Source organism: Nicotiana tomentosiformis, chromosome 1 (assembly GCF_000390325.3).
Source record: "Nicotiana tomentosiformis chromosome 1, ASM39032v3, whole genome shotgun sequence".
Lineage (NCBI taxonomy): Eukaryota > Viridiplantae > Streptophyta > Magnoliopsida > Solanales > Solanaceae > Nicotiana > Nicotiana tomentosiformis.
The window spans coordinates 122,847,384-122,864,875 of NC_090812.1; positions in this window are offsets into that span (position 1 = coordinate 122,847,384).

The window sequence follows — 17,492 nt, forward strand, 5'->3', positions numbered from 1 at the left end:
AATACGTTTCATTTTACTAAATGTGGTATAATACCAAAAACATTTTTGAAAATAATTGCCACATATAATATGCACAACATATTTTGCACCTACCCATAAAAAAATATGACTACGGATTTATATATACAATGAGATTAATTTCTGTCAAGAGACTTTTTGAATTGGATTGGTGAGTTAGCGTATCAATGTAGTAATAAGATTGAGATATAAAGAAACTACTCCGAATTTGTTGTAAAATGATTTATTAAATTAACTTTTTGTTTTGGAATGGTTACTTAACATATCAATGTAGTAATAAGATTGAGATATAAAGAAAATATATAATTTGTAGAACTCCCGATTTGTTGTAAAATAATTTATTAAATTAACTTTCATAAGCTTTTTTTAACTTCAAATAATTTTCTTTAAAGATCAATTCAAATTTTGACCACGTGAAGTCTATATGTATGTATGAACCTAAAATAAAGCAAATTATATATTTAAAACTTATTTATAAGCAGTGTAGTAAATAAAAACTTAAGCTATGATTTAGATGCAATGAGTTTAGTAGTATCAAAACCTAATAATAATTTCCAGTAGTTACGTTATTGTTGTTGACTCCAGTCATAATCATGCTTATGGCAATTTGTATCAAAAGGATTGTCTGTAAAAGACAGGTCCAAATCACAATATTAGTTCAACTCTAAAAATATTCAACCATTGTCATAGTAATTGATATTCTTCGAATAAAGTTATTCCTTATTTAAGATATTTCAAAAAGTTATTTCATGTTTAAATTATAGTAATTATGTTTAATAACTATAAAATAATAAACCATATACTAGTAGTAGATTGAACGCATGTCTTATATTAAACTTGTGTACATAATGCTAATAACAGAATCCTTTTTGCTCTAAAAAATTCTTGTGTTCATATCTTTCTATATGATCCACTAGATTGTATTCATTTTTCCAGCCCTTCCAAAATACCAGAATTGCATTAATTTTGTAGTTGTCACCACCTCCTACTTTACTAAGTGTTTGAAAGATTTGAAAAGCTAAATTTTCTAACACCCACCCACGTTTCTCGGGTTGCTTAGAATCTTTAAATGATCCAATTTTAGTATAAATTTCAAAACGAAGTTGTATCAAACCCAGATACAAAACTAATTTAATCCAGTAGAACCGTCCAAGGCATTCTACTAGAGACGTGGAAGGATTAATATAATGTAAACCCTGATTATGATTTTTTCCAAGTCAATGGATTAGCCCTAGAAGAATGTTCAAATAATCAACCCTGATATCAACATCATTGCTAATATTCTTAAAAAACCAAAGCAGCATACGAAATAGTTTCGTGCGAAAGTAGTATTGGAAAACAATCAATAACTGGAAATAGTACAAAGTAAAAAGAATGTAATCCAACCATGTGTCCAATAAGATCATTAGAAAGAGATCTAGAGGACGAGTAAATTGGAAGCTGAAATAGCATTACTTTTGCAAACGAAGAAATTGCCACAAAACATTAATTATGGTTCTGGGACAGAGTGCGTTTGCTTGTTTTTATGCTTTCAATATTTCTGAAAACCAACCATTCATTATCAAAAACTAAAGCATAATTCATAAAAAAATCATAAGAAATGAATGATGTAAAAGTAAAACAAAAGAAAACGAAAACATAATTGTATTGGGCAATCGGGATGATATGTGCCAGTAGGATAAGGGCCTGAAAAATCAAGGGGAAGAATCAGAGTCAGGCGAGTGATACTGGGCTATTTCTTTTTCGCAAGTTTTTGTAATTATATTGACTGGATCGTTAAGGTTCGATTCCAGCCAAGAAGCTGACCTGCTTTTTTCCCGAATCCAAAACAATACCAAAGAGAAAAAGGAAGAATAAAAAGACTACCGAGAGAAAAATAGTAATGCAATTAGCAGTCGAGCGTTTGTTTACAGAGGAAGAGGGAGAGAGGGGGCTTATAAATGAGAGAGAGTTTCTTGAAGCTAGGGTTTGTTTTGGTTTTCGATATCGGCCCAATTTCCTTCTCGAGATGGATGGGCTGCTCCAACGGTCTTGCGGGCCGTTCTCATTTATAAGCAAAAAGTTGCACGGCTTGTAAAGGTGGCACGTGGGCCGGTCCCGGGCGTAAGTGGGCCGGTCCCAATTTAATCGGTTTTTGCGGTCCCGATTTTGGTGGTCTTTTTATAGGAATCGGTCCGGGACCGGGGTCACGAATTAATGGTCCCGGGCCTAAATGGGCCCAAGTGGACCTAAGTGGTCCCAACGGATTTTTTTTTTAAAATTTTTTTTTATAGAAGTTAGAGAAAAAAAGATAGTAATAAAAATATCTAAGGCAATTCTTTGTAAATTATATTATAGAATTGTGAGCTAAATTTTTTAATTCAAATTTAAAGACAAAAATATTGTAAAGAGATATTCAAAGCAATGCATTATAATTTTATTATAGTATTAAAAAAATATGGCAATATCTTTCTTAGTCTTCCTCCCCCTATGGAATGAGCACAACAAGGTGCTAATACCACCATTGAGAAAAAAATGAAACTAATCAAGATGTGTCAAAATACAAGTTACATAATACATACTAATTTTTGTTCATACAAGTTACATGATATCTCTTACAAACTTGATAAATCCATTAAGGTCCGGAGGAATTTTCATTGGTGGTGGCGGAAAAGAAGCTTGGTCATCACCGCTTCTGGGCGAAGCAGAATCCTCCGCAAGTTCAGCTAGCATTTCTTCGTAAGCTTCGTCTACCTCTGGTTGTGATTCAGCAAGTCCAAAATTTCTTCTTTCCGAACGAATCCAATCTCTGAAAAGTACTGATTTTTCCAACCTCTCCCTCATAGACGCTCTATAATCACCGAGTTGAAGTCTTGCTTGTCCCCTCGGCCAAGGCTTTCATACGAAGATAATTGACTTTATCTTGAGGGTGTATCAATATGTGTCTAGCCAAAGTTCTCGCCCCTCCCCCCATCCAAAATATTTAAAATATTTAAAAGTTAACTCCTTGCCATAAGTTTTATACTTAGCCTTATTTTGTGGAATTAGTTAAGTAAAAAATGGCCAAATAATAGATGTTTCTGTCCGTTTGGTACGTTATCTATAAAAAGTAGGGGTAGTAACATGAGGGTCAGACGGGGCATTATTTGGATTATCATTAGTTGGGTTAACGTCAGGAGCAAGACTAGTGGGTGTATCATCATCCGGTTACGTTTCATCAAAATCTATTTTCTCCTCATCATTTTCATCAATAGTTGGATTAGAATAAAGAGCATTCATTAATTCATGGTCTAATTGTTCACCAACTCCAACATTATGGCAAAATTGACTCTAAGTAAATTGTAATAAACTATTATCACTATCAAGAATAGCAGGTGTAGGACGTGTATGGGGTTTGGGTCGGGGAGCCGGAGGAAGTGGAGAAGGAACAGATTGGCCACTAGATTCGCCACTCTTGGATTATCCCTTATTTTTACCAAAATATTTTTTTAAGGAAATCATCTTAATTGATCAAATAATAGAAAATAAATAAAACAAACAAAACTATAGTATTAAAAATTAAGAGTTGGAACGAGTTTACCGAAATGACGAACAACTTGTTAAAAATTGATTATCGTTGAAGACTTGAAGATTTCAATTCACCAACTTCACAATTTTTTCACAAATTGTAACAATAAAGTAAGCAATAGTAGCAATTATAGAAGAAAATTAGAGAGAGATTGATGATTTTATGAGAAAAATGAAAGAATGAGGGAGTATTTATAGTTGAAAATAGGGAAAAGTGTAATTATAAAAAGTTTGGGGTTAAAACAAAGTTTGGGTGGGTTAAATGGCTATATTGCAAATAGGCAACGGTTATTTCGGCAGACCAAACGGCTAGTTTTTAAATGCCCAAACGGGAAGAATTTTTTTTTTTAAATCTGATCGTTGGGACCGTTTAGGCCCGCTAAGGACCGGCCCAGTCCCGGTCTCAAACGGTCCCAGTCTTGCGGTCTTTTTGTGAAGGACCGGCCCAGAAGACCGGTCCACCTCCACTGTCCCGGTTCTAACCGGTTAAGGACCGTTTAGACCCAGAAGCCCATATGGTCTGCGGTCCCGGGCCTGGACCGGCCCACATGCCACTCTTACGTATACCCCAAATGGGATGGTAGTGGTGGAATGTTCCTGTTTTGACTCGTCTTAAAAAAAAAATAGGCAGAATACATCGACAACCTATTAAATTTGTCCTCACTTTTCACTTAGACACTCTATTTTAAGTCCGTTCCATTTGAACACTTTAACCAAATATTAACTGTGTCGTTTAAATACAATTTGATGATGTGGCATAATGCGTGTATTACACTATTTTTTAAGAACGTGGGAGATCTATTTTTCTTTTTAAAATTTTTTTCTCTTTCTTTTTCCTCCTTTTCTTTCACACACCATGATATGCTTTATTTTTCATTGCCGGAATAAGTTTGCCGGAAAAATTTCACACATTTGTTCTTCTTCGTTTCTCTCCTCTTTTCTCAACTCAAATTCAATTTGCAGGTCGTTCGTGATTTTCACACAATTTTGACCTTTCTCTTTTCAGATACCGTTAATCTTTTTGAATATTTTCTTCGGATTTGAAACACGTAGGTTCCGACACTGGCGAGCTTGTTGGATTAGTGCTTTTACTTTGGGGCATCACTAAATCTTCATTGCAGATCCAATCTGAGCGACATGGGCATCTCTGAAAGGTCCAATTTGGCCATTGAAAATAAATTAAACCACTGATGTTCATTATTGGTGGATTTATTTTTCAGCAATTTGGGGTTAATATTCCATGATAGAAAAATTGTTACTAGTTAATTTCTAGGTTCTATGCTTGTTCTTAGTATTGTAGAGGGTTGGGGGTAGAGATTAGGAGAAAGAAGAATGATGACAAGAGTGAGTTTGTGAAGAAGACAACATGGGCTGCCTTCGTTCTTTTCCTTTTTGGCATAAGAAGACGGAAGAGAGGGGGAGTCACGAGGAAGATAACAAAAGGGGGTTGGGGATCTTGTTTTCCTTTTAATTTTTTCTTTTTTCAAAACTTTTATTTATTTATTTAAGTTAAATCTATGTGGCTCCATCTTATTTGTTATCCTGGCGTGTGAATTACACGTATTTTTTGTGTTTAGTTGTTTATCAATTTTGTGTCTAAATGACACAATTAATATCTAGTTAAAGTGTTCAAGTTGGAACAGGCTTAAGATGGAGTGTCTAAGTGAAAAGTGGGGACAACTCTTAAGAGGTTGTCGATGTATTAGGCCAAAAAATATGATCCTCGCTTTTGACTTGAACGCCATAGTTTTTCAAATTTTAAAGCTTGAAATTCTTGTTTGGTGGTAAAAAAAATAGAAGTTGATAATTAATTATTGTTAAAATCGTTTGAATGTTGATAATTTGTGCTTAAATTTTTAGTTCAAACACAATTTTTGGTAATTTACTGTAAAAGTCTCAAAACTACAATATTGGACATTAGAAAGTATTGAAGAAGACAAAATGTGTCATTTTGATTTAGTGTTATTTCATTAAATTGGTGATTGGGAATTATTCGCGCTGGTATTTGGAAGTTTTCTTTCAAATTTGAGATTATTTGGGATAGATTTGGGGTGGTTTGATCGAAATTAAAATTACAAATTCGAAAAATACTTTGTTAAAATAACCCCAAAAAATATGTGAATCAGAAGATTTCGATGAACGACTTAAGAGATATGTAGAGTAAATATAGCATCAACTCTACTAGCCTAGTATAAAAATCCGTGAAGAACAAAAGTATAACAATCGGATACACTTCGATAAACAACTTAACAGATAGGTAAAGTTATAATAACATCAACTCTACCAATTTAGTAGAGAAATTTTTAAGACCAAAAGTATGACAATCGTGTGAACTTAGATGAACAATTTAATCAGGTACAGAAACTCCTGAAGAGCTATGTAACTGTTCGAAGGCTATTTTTAAATATCGTCATTTTTAGGGACATTAGGCTAATACCAGCCCGTTGCAGGGCCATTCCTGTCAATCTCCCGTTTATATGTGAAGAATTTTCGATGGGCAACATATTTGCACAACACCATTTAAGACAAAATCACTTTCTTAAATTATTTCCATTTGTAGCCGGTTAACGATTATCAGTAGCAAAGTCATTATTGTTGCAAGCTTGAAGAAGTGAATCTTGAATTTTAAATATAAAAAATGAGCATAAATTAAGTGAACTATCAAAACTTTTTAAGTAGTGGCAACAATGTGTTGTAGCTCACTATATGAAGGAACTAGGCAATGAGTGGCAATTTAAAAAAATTTCACCATTGAAGATTTTTTTTAAAAAGCTTGAAGATGATAAAATATATTTATTAGTTTTATTTTTGATTAGATAAATTGATGATTGAGATTTATTCTTTATGAGTTTGTAACTTAAGTTTCACCTTTGAGCTCATCTGGAGTAAATTTATGTGTTGAATCGTGTATTAGATTGTGAAAATTTGAAAAATAAGTTATTGTTTCTGGGCAAAAATAGTTTTACCTGAACTTAATAATGCTTATATGCTTGAACTTCATGCATAAATTCCTAAAGATCAGCCAAAAATGTCGTTAATTTGACCTTGGCAAGCCAAATTTCAGGAGAAAATATCGGAAGTTTGCTGCGAATTTCATACATGAATTTTTACAACTTCCGTCGTATATGCCTGAAGTTGGTTCCGAAGTAAACGAAAATTGTAAAATCCTATAAATTTACGGTTATAGTTTAATTGATAGTCCAAAAGCGGCTATCTATGCAGTTACCGCTTTATATGTTCATACAATCAGCAACCCAAGTTGATGATCGTCATGGAAAATTATATAGTGAATTGAAGTTTGTTTAGCCTAACTTAATGAAAGGGGAAATTTGCACAAATAGGATCTTTTAGTGTCGCCAATTAAGTTTTGACTTCATTAAGAAAAGCTTTACAATAATAGATTTGCGGCCAATATTAGTTAGCTAACTCATGACGAATCGCTAGGATTTTAAAGTGATGGGCAAAACTTACCTCTGTACAAAAACCGCCAGGATCTTTGGCGAAAAATCTAACAATTCAACCAGGATTTGTGGTCAGATCTTGATGGGTTGCCAGAAGTGTTGACCATAAATCCTGAAAACCATCAGAATTGGCTGAAAAATTCTGACATATCACCATAACTTGTTGTATAAATATTTAATCGACACATTTTTGCTTCAAAATTGGTCCACATCAACTCCAGTGTTGATAATAACCTTCTAATATCAATACCAATAATTTTAAATTATTAGATTTATAGTAAATCTTCATAAATAATAGACTAACTTTGTCTTCTTCAATAATTCTTTTTCAAGCTCAATAAAATCCAACATGGTGTTCTTCAATTTTCTCCAACCAAATCAATCTACATCACTAAGGATATATAATATAAGATTAATGGAATATCACCACTCTATTCCAACTACAAATTAGCAAAGAGTCTTCAATTTTTTACAGCATATATTTCATTATTTTTCAATTTTAATTGCATTCTCATAATTTATTAGAAGAAGAAGAAGAAGAAAGAGGGCGAAGGAAAAGATGGAGAAGGAGGAAGAAGGAGCAGTGCCAAATCAATGGGGAGGCCACTAAAGCAATTGCTTTAGCGCCCCCCACACACACACCAAGTTGAAGGCCCCAAAATTATTTATTTTTATATATTATTTATATGTTATAAATTAATAAAGAGATTAGATTTTATACTTTATTTTATGGAATGTGATAGAAAGTATTCAGCTAAATAGCTAAAATTTATAAGAAACATGCAATACATGAAAATGAATAACTTGATGACGACTTTGATAATTTAAAAAAATAAAATATCTTTTGGAGATAGTTATTTCTTATAAAGAGTAAATAAAATTATTTTTTCACTTTAAAATAGACTTGAATTATTCTAAATGTATGAGGTTATTTTTTATTTTTTTTAAATTTGTATGGGGCTGCTTATGTTATACCACATGTTTTCGTACGTAAAAGTATGTCGTAAGTCAACTGATGTAAGCTCAGAAATGAGATCATCTTTAAAAGTACATAAAGTAAGTTAATCATGTTACCGTGGAGGTAAAATATTTAAGATCATGAATAACAAGTACCAAGAGGGTTGGAAGGCTTAGAAGCTAAACAAATAAAAGAAAATAAGTTTCGTCGAAAGTCAACAAGTCGGATATGTTATAACATGTACTTTTAGATGATACTAGGGTACTTAACATGATAAGGAGGTTATGTTATGAGTTATTTTAGTCGTATGATAGTCGTGTGTTATGTTTTGAAGTTAAGTGAGTTGTGGAACAAAAGTTGGCAAAGGTCATCACAAGTTACATTCATAAATATGCTGAAAATTAGGTCAAATGTAGCAAAACTTTTCTCTCAATATAATAAGAATTACAGAGTGATCCACCAATGAAATTGAAGGTCTACGAGTCTAATTTCCAACACATTAAATCGTTCATCGTTACGACATCGAAATAGAGAGATATTCACATTTTTGCAAGACTGGGGCAAGGCTCATTTGGGTTCATTTTTTCGACCCAACCAGACCCTATACTCTCCCAAAACACTCTCAAAGCAGTCTCCATGATTCTAGAGCGCAAATCAAAGATAAAAATATGAATCCAATGCTAGAAACCCCGTGGTGCTCGCTAGATCGTAGTCCTTCATCTTGTGGCTATTTTGAAGGATTCTTCAAGTGAAGTAACCTCATATTTCGTATTTTTCTTGTTTATTAAGGTAATAATTAGTCCCTCCTTCATACATATTAGAGTTTCAAGGCGAAATATAAGTGTTTACACACCAACTTGAACGCAAAAGTTGATTCAAGAAGAGAATACAACTCTTATAGTGTTGTGGTGTGATTGAGGGTTGTTGTGAGCTACACCAGCTGGGATTTCAAGTTGTATCTACTGTCTAACGTAAGTAAATCATGTTATTGGTTGTGCTTAAGGCTAATCATGTGTTGGTTTAGTTGTTTGAGTCGAAATCTACAAGATAGTAATTGACATGGCATAAAGAATTATTATCTCTTTTTGTGGGATGTGTTGAGGCTATATATATAGTTTATTGTGGCTGGAAATGATTATAAATAGTTTGATTATGTTATAGCTATTGTTGTTAAGATTATCTATGTGCAAATTAAGTTGATTGAAGAAGATAACATGAAAAATAAGAGGTTGACAATAAACTAAGGTGCTAGGCGTGTGGACTATTTTTGAAGATTATTCTTATGATGGTTTGGGCTAAAAATGATATGGTAAGCATAAGTATGATGTTGTATATGTTGTAGGCAGATTCATGGAAAAGGAATTGAATTTAAATTATATTTTGCTAATCGTAAATCGAGCTTGTCACTCAAAATGGTTGTTGAAATAATCGAAGAGCTTATTGTAAATTATATTGTTGTTGTTGGGATGTTTCGTGACTTTTAGTAACTTATGGGATGTAGTACAAATAGGGGAGGTGCTGTCAGATTTCTTGTAGAATATTGGTTTCGAAATATGAGGGTTACAATGCTTATATGATGACGACGAAGTCGGTTTACTCATTGTAGGCATAAGAAGATCATATTGAGCTTGGTTGATGATTGGAGAGAAGATTGCAAAGGCATGTTAAGGCTAAACCTTTCTTTCATTTTGGCATGATCCTGTAACTACATGCGTTTAATAATGAGACATAAAAGAGAAGTCCGTATCCCTGAATTTATGTATATTATCCTAGTCTCATAAGTTACAGTATTCTCCCTTATCAGGATATTATATTTAATTATGTATTGTGTTCTTTCATTCAATGGAGCAGAGGGTGTGTGTGTATATATATATATATATAGTATTATAATATTTTTACCACCACCGAGCTATAATCGGTGGACAAGCCCCTATTGGGCAACTCTGATCAGCTGGTAAGTTATATCGAACCTACTGTGGCCGAGCGTTTATGAGCGAGCCCAAAATGGCCGAGATACCGAACCTAGTATGGCCGAAGGCCTATGAGCGAGCCTACTACGGTAGAGTAGTTACACGTACCGAGCTTTATAGGGTCGAGCAGCTATTTTACTTATTATATTGAGAGAGTTGAGTCAGTATGAGCATGTAAGCATATCTTCAAATCATCTTTAACTCCCAGTTACTTTCTGCTATTATGTTATCAATTCGGTTTCAGCTTTTAGTTATTTTGTTGCTTTACATACTCGGTATATTATTTTGTATTGACATCTTTTTTGCAGGGAACACTGCATTTCATTCATTCGTGGCCCAGATTGAGGCCCTATCAGATCATGCATATCAGATGTGCAAATTTCCTGCTTATGACCCTTAGATGGGAATATCAAACAAACCCCGTGAATAGTAGGCCATGGAAGTATCAAAAGGTAAAAGTATAAGTTTTAACAAGTAACATAAGCAAGATGAAGGAGGGTACGGGGTACCTAGTTAGTGAAGATTATTAGTATTTACAATTCAGATAGAAAAATATAAGCATTTTGAGTTACCTTCAATAGTAACAGAGGTATGTACAATTGATCATACTCATCTCAGTTATGCCATATGGAAGCTAACAAATATAGCTTAAGAGAAAGATGAGATATCGGGATCAAGCTGGGTTAGAGTAAACGAAAAAGTTGGATGGATTGTTAGCGTTAGATGGCATTTTCGAAGGATTTTGTAAATGTGGTAATAGTTCTCCTTGTGAGATACCCAGATAGTGCACTCCATAATAGTACAGTTAGATATGAATACTAGAATGTTCAGAAAATTCAGAAGATAGGCACTGGAATCCTAGAAGGGATAAATATTTACCTTAGTATGGCCCCGTCCCTAGTAAAGAGAGAATGTTAGGCGACCCGAAGAGCCAGGAGATGGAGCCTAGGGAGCTAAAAGCGAAAGAATATTTTGTTGAAGTTTTCAGAATAAAGTGATACACAGAAATATTAGCAGGAGAATAAGAAAAGAGTAAATGAAGAATTATAAGTAAGATATAATAAATGAGTGATAACGGTAAATCAAAATATGACAGGATGACAGAGTCTATAGTCAAGTGAAGGAAAGGATAAGAGGTGACAGGCGTTGAGACAATAAAAGAGTATAAGCCATAAAGTCATATCCTCATTTCGAGAAATGAGTTGATGACTCCAACGTGATTACCAGAAGGAAAAGTTAGACCCCTGTAGTAATAGAAATCAGTATGGGCTAGTGAAATTGAACATGAATTAGGGACTGAAGGATTTGATAATAGTCGGCATCGTGAGAATTTCATAGATCACGTTCTGACAATAATAGAATGGACAACAATAGAATAACCTTTAAAGGTCATTCATGGAGTCACTTCCCTAAAGCAAGTACTATGAGCAAAGTTAAGCTTAAGGGACTAAGTGTGCCAGTTACACTAGGTGTTACCCTCGTGCGTAATAAATTCAGTTATCCTTGGTATAGAAGGGTTACCCCAAGGCGAGTAAGAGTCAGTGAAGTTGTGAAAAGACGCCAAAGATGAAAAGGTAAAACATTTATAGGTAAATCTTCATAGAATTAAATATTAGTACTTCCCTAAAGGGGGGAAAACGGTGTGATATAGTATTAAGTCGGAGTTATATGGTTCAGGTAACTACGAAATAGTAAAGGAAGAATGTGGTAAAAAGGCGAAAGGAATGTGATTGCATTTATTCATATCCTACAGATATGTTACGACTCTAGAACATTATGCAAGTACGAAGTCGGGGAGAGTCAGTAAGGGTTCACGCACAGGATGCTATTGATAAATAAGTGCGAATGAACACTTGATACATAAGGAGCTAGTGCTAAATGTAAGTTAAGACAAATGTATAACCTAAAAGAGATTACACGGAATATAGAGGTGAGAATGGACCAATGAGTAGTTAGTAGTTGATTCAGGAAGAGCCTAGTTATGGTTGGACAAAAGGATATAGACAAATCAACAGATCGTGCAAGATAAACATAGTGAACCCCAACATAGTGAATTCAGTCTCGCAGATATGGCATTGTAATCCTTGAGAAATATTCAGGAGCTGGGGTAGTTAAAGGTACCATATAAGTATTATGTAAATAAAATAGAGTGCCACTGGGGGACAATCAAAATTTCAGTTCAGAAGCAACCCTTCGAGCACAAGGGTGCGGAGGTAAGTAACTAAGGATAATTATAGGCGAGTAAGAATATTAAAAATTCCTTCGGGTATACGATGTAATAAAATCGCAGCTTTACAGGAATCAGAGGGTCTCCCCTAAGTACTACAACGAAAGACTAGCTGAGAAAATAAGGAAGAAGGCTTCAACCTAAGCATAGTAACTTGAAGAAGAAATGGTCTTGTAACAACAATCTCACTACAACATTGTATGCACTCCATAAGAAAGTGGCACCTATCGTGGCTAATGAACGGGAAGTAAAAAAAAAAGTTCAAAAGTTATATTTGAGATCATATGAGTTACAGAAAATTCCAGTATTCGTGGGCAATAAGATAAGCCAAGAATTCATGCAACAAGTGGCAGAACGATCAGGAAAATTAATTGCTTACATTTAAAGAAAACTGCGAAGGCACAAAAGGAAATATATGGTACTAGCAAGTTAAAGGAAGGTTGCGAGTAATATAAATAGATATGTGTAGGTCACAAGCTAAAGTATGGAAGAGTGACAAGATTTTAGGTAGATAGGAGTAATGACAAGGAAAGGTGGGTGAGAAGTTGACGAGAATAGGTAAGGCCTCGGGATTTAGCCCATCAAAACAAGAGGGCTGAAGGTTTCCGTAAGTTATAGAAAGCTCATTATATCCTAAATGAACTCGGAGGAGCCTAAGACTAGGAGCATTTAGAAGAGATGGAACGCTTCCCTAATAGTATAATAAGGGTGTAATTGTGATAGATAAGAGGATGACGTTTAGGCCTTTGATTGAGTAATGATTTAAAAAATAGGGGTTTCATGAATTGCACGGGATTAGAATACCCCCATAAGATGATTCACGTTGGGATACTATAAAATACGGTTATTGAAGTATAGATCATCCCTAGGTGGATCAAGCAAATCACTTCAGATATTCCTCAATAAGACGTGAGTCCTAGCGACAATGTATTACGTAAGAGGTTTCAAGTTATCAATGGTAGATTATAGATCAACATTAAGGTGAATTAACAATATATGGATAAAAGTTTCAAAGTATGAGAGGAGATTAGGATGCCATTTTTTAGATGAACAATAATAAGAAAGTATTAAATGACTTAGATTTATACATATAGGATAAACAACGAGAGAGTAACCTGGATTTGGGTAGCAGACCTCAGTAATAATAAACCAAAGTAAGAGTTATGGTATGGTATGACCTACCTAGAAGTAGTAAAAACATAAGGATAGATAATCGAGTCTATGAAATAAGATATAGTAATAGTCGTAAGTTCAAAAAAGTACCAAGCGAAGAACTTTAGTACACCTATAGATGCCTAGAGGGACAGCTTGTCATAGTTCTATATATGTTCCCAAACTGAGGCCTAGAGATTGGCTAAAAGCTGAGGAAAAAGGAGAGAAGAGTCGCATAGGTGCACATACGAGGACATAGTCGTACATGCTGCATGACAGAAGGTAGCAACAGTTACGAGATCGGAAGAATTTCAACCACAAGTCGCGGTGTGAGAAAGAGGCCTAAAGGGGGGAATGCCCTGGACTTTGGATTTATTCAGAGAACATTTGCCTAGATGGCAAGGACAATATTAAAATATTAGTAAGAGTTATAGGTTATGAGGCTGATAAGCGCATCAGTCAACATTCGAGGACGAATGTTTCAAAGGGGGGAATGATGTTACACCTCATGTTTTCATACGTAAAAGTATGTCGTAAGTCAATTGATGTAAGCTCAGAAATGATATCATCTTTGAAAGTATATAAAGTAAGTTAATCATGTTACCATAGAGGTTACAATATTTAAGATCATGAATAACAAGTACCAAGAGGGTTGGAAGGCTTAGAAGCTAAACGAATTGAAGAAATTAAATTTCGTTGAAAGTCAACAAGTTGAAAATGTTATAACATATACTTTTGGGGTGAGACTAGGGTACTTAAAATGATAATGATGTTATGTTATGAGTTATTCTAGTCGTATGATAGTCTTGTGTTATATTTTGAAGTCAAGCGAGTTATGGAATAAAAGTTGGCAAAGGTCATCACAAGTTACATTCATAAATGTGCTGAAAATTAGGTCAAATGTAGTAGAGCTTTTCTCGCAATATCATTAAACCGTTCATCAATACAACATCGGAATATAAAGATATTCACGTTTTCACAAAACTGCGCAGGCAGCCCCTATGGGGCTCACTTAGGCGGTAGATGATTCTCCAACCTTCAAAAATCGGGGCAAGGCTCATTTGAGTTCATATTTTCGACCCAACCAGACCCTATAATCTCTCAAAACACTCTCAAAGGAGTCTATATGATTCTATAGTGAAAACCAAAGATAAAAATATGAATCCGACGCTAGAAATCTCGTGGTGCTTGCTAGATCGCAGTCTTTCATCTTGTGGCTGTTTTGGAGGATTCTTCAAGTGAAGTGAAGTAACCTCAGATTTTGTGTTTTTCTTATTTATTAAGGTAATAATCAGTCCCTCCTTTATATATATATTAGAGTTTCAAGGCAAAATACAAGTGTTTACGCACCAACTTGAACACAAAAGTTGATCCAAGAAAAGAATACAACTCCTATAGTGTTGTGGTGTGATTGGGGGTTGTTGTGACCTACACACGCTGGGGATTTCAAGTTTTATCTACTACCTAAGGTAATTAAATCATGTTATTGGTTGTGATTAAGGTTAATCATGTGTTGGTTGAGTTGTCTGAGTCGAAATCTACAAGATAGTAATTGACATGGCATAAGGAATTGTCATCTCTTTTTGTGGGATGTGTTGAGGCTATATATATAGTTTGTTGTGGCTGAAAATTATTATAAATAGTTTTATTATGTTATGGCTGTTGTTGTTAAGATTATCTATGTACTAATTAAGTTGATTGAAGAAGATAACATGATAAGTAAGAGGTTGACGATAAAGGTTAAAGTGCTAGACGCGTGGACAAATTTTTAAGATTATTCTTATGATATTTTGGGCTGAAAATGATATGGTAAGTATAAGTATGATGTTATAGATATTGTAGGCAGATTCATGAAAAAGGAATTGAATTCAAAATATATTTTGTTGATCGTAAATCGAGCTTGCCGCTCAAAATGGTTGTTGAAGTAATTAGAGAGCTTATTGTGAATTATATTGTTATTGTTTGGGTTGTTTGGTAACTTTTAGTAACTTATGGGATATAGTACAAACATGGGAGGTGCTGTCCGTTTTCTTATAGAATATTGATTTTGAAATATGAGAGTTACAACGCTTATATGATGACGACGAAGTCGATTTACTCATTGTAGGCATAAGAAGATCATATTGTGCTTGGTTGACGATTAGAGAGAAGATTGCTAAGGTATGTTAAGGCTAAACCTTTCCTTCATTTTGGCATGATCCCGTAACTACATGCGTTTGATAACGAGACATAAAGAGAAGTTCGTATCCCTGAATTTATGTACATTATCCTAGTCTCATAAGTTACAGTATTTTCCATTATCATGACATTATATTCAGTTAAGTATTGTGTTCTTTCATTTAAGAGAGTAGATGATTTATATATAAATTCAGTATTACAATATTTTCACCACCACCGAGCTATAATCAGTGGGCAGGCCCCTATTGGGCAACCTTTGATCAGATGATAAGTTATATATCGAGCCTACTGTGGCCGAGTGCCTATGAGCGAGCCTACTATGGTAGAGCAGTTACTCGTACCGAGCCTTATAGAGCCGGACAACTATTTTACTTACTATATTGAGAGACCTGAGTCAGTATTAGCAGGTAAGCATATCTTCAAATCATCTTTGACTCCTAGTTACTTTCATTTATTATGTTATCAATTCAGCTTCAGCTTTCTGTTATTCTATTGCCTTACATACTCGGTACATTATTTCGTACTGACATGCCTTTTGCCGGGAATGCTGCATTTCATGCCTACATGTCATGATAAACAAGCGGATAGACCTTCCTAGTATGATGGGTAGGTCGAGGCCCTGTCCCGACCATAATACAGTTCTGTTATCTTTGGAGGCTTGTAGACGAGTTCTGTATATTTTGTATATCAGTAGATGTTCATGGCGGCCTCGTCGGCCTGCACAATTGTATATATGAGCTTTTGAGTATGTTTACCCCTCAGATGAGAGAGACGTTATTTTTAGATGATTGAGACTATGGCCCCGTCGACCTTGATTGGTATTGTCAGTTTGCAGGTAGGCCTCGTCGGCCTAAGTTGAGGGCTACCCCTCCAGAGTTCACAGTTGCAGAGTGGTACGCTCGGGCCGAGTATGGCACCGCCGGTCACGCCTCCCCGGGTTTGGGGCATGAACTTATTTCTTTTTTATTTATATTTTTTTTAATTTTCCTCTCCTTTGATCCCTTTTGTAGAACTATTGCTACTTTGGTGACTCGAACCCACAACCTTGAGGTTGTAGCTGGAGGGTATTGACCATCTGAGCAACCCCCTTCTCGTATGAGGTTATTTTAATCTACTTAGTGGTACAAAATGAGATTATTACTATATTATAAGAATTTATAAAAAACTATCTTAACCATCAATTTTCTTATAGAATATTATATAAGCCTTAGTGAGGTTGAGTTACGAAGTATCTCCAGTGGTAAGAGCTAGCAACTAACCGAGTAAATGATCAAAATACATACAAAAGGATCCGTACGCAATCGTTATAAAAACAAAACAAAAAATAAAATAAAAATTAGTAAATAAATTTAAGGCCTCTTATTAAGGTTTGGCGTTAGGCCACCACTTTATTTGAGCCTTTCTTTGAGCCGCCTCTCAGAAGGAGTTTCCAGTCGGGGAGACTAAAATCGTTAAAATTATGTTAATAAGGTAAAAAATTAAATGGGTTTCCAACGTAACTCGTGGAATGAAAATAGATGATAAGTTTTAGAATTTCTTTCAGCAGTTGATTCATGTGGAATTTCTTCCCTTCCTCACCATAATATAAGAGATACACTTAGTCCGTACCTTGGATCAACTTTGCTCCCATTATACTAGCAATAGCATCCAATACTCCACAAAGCATGTCACTTATCTAATATTTATTTTGAAGGTCTGGACATTTCCTTCAACTCAGTTTTTCTTTTTCCCACACTTCAACTCAGCGTTTTATCTTAATTTAAACAATGATAATAACAAATAATGTAAAAGTGAAAAATAAGCATGTTTAATTAAAAGCCAGTTAGACCGGTGTCAAGTAGTTTTGATAATGTCTATTTTTTAAGCATAATCTTTTACCTAACATCGTTAAGTTAGTCGTTTTTTAGAATAATTTTTTACGTAACATCATTAAGTTAGAGAAAATACTCCTCAATTGCATACAATTGCATACTGGATGCATG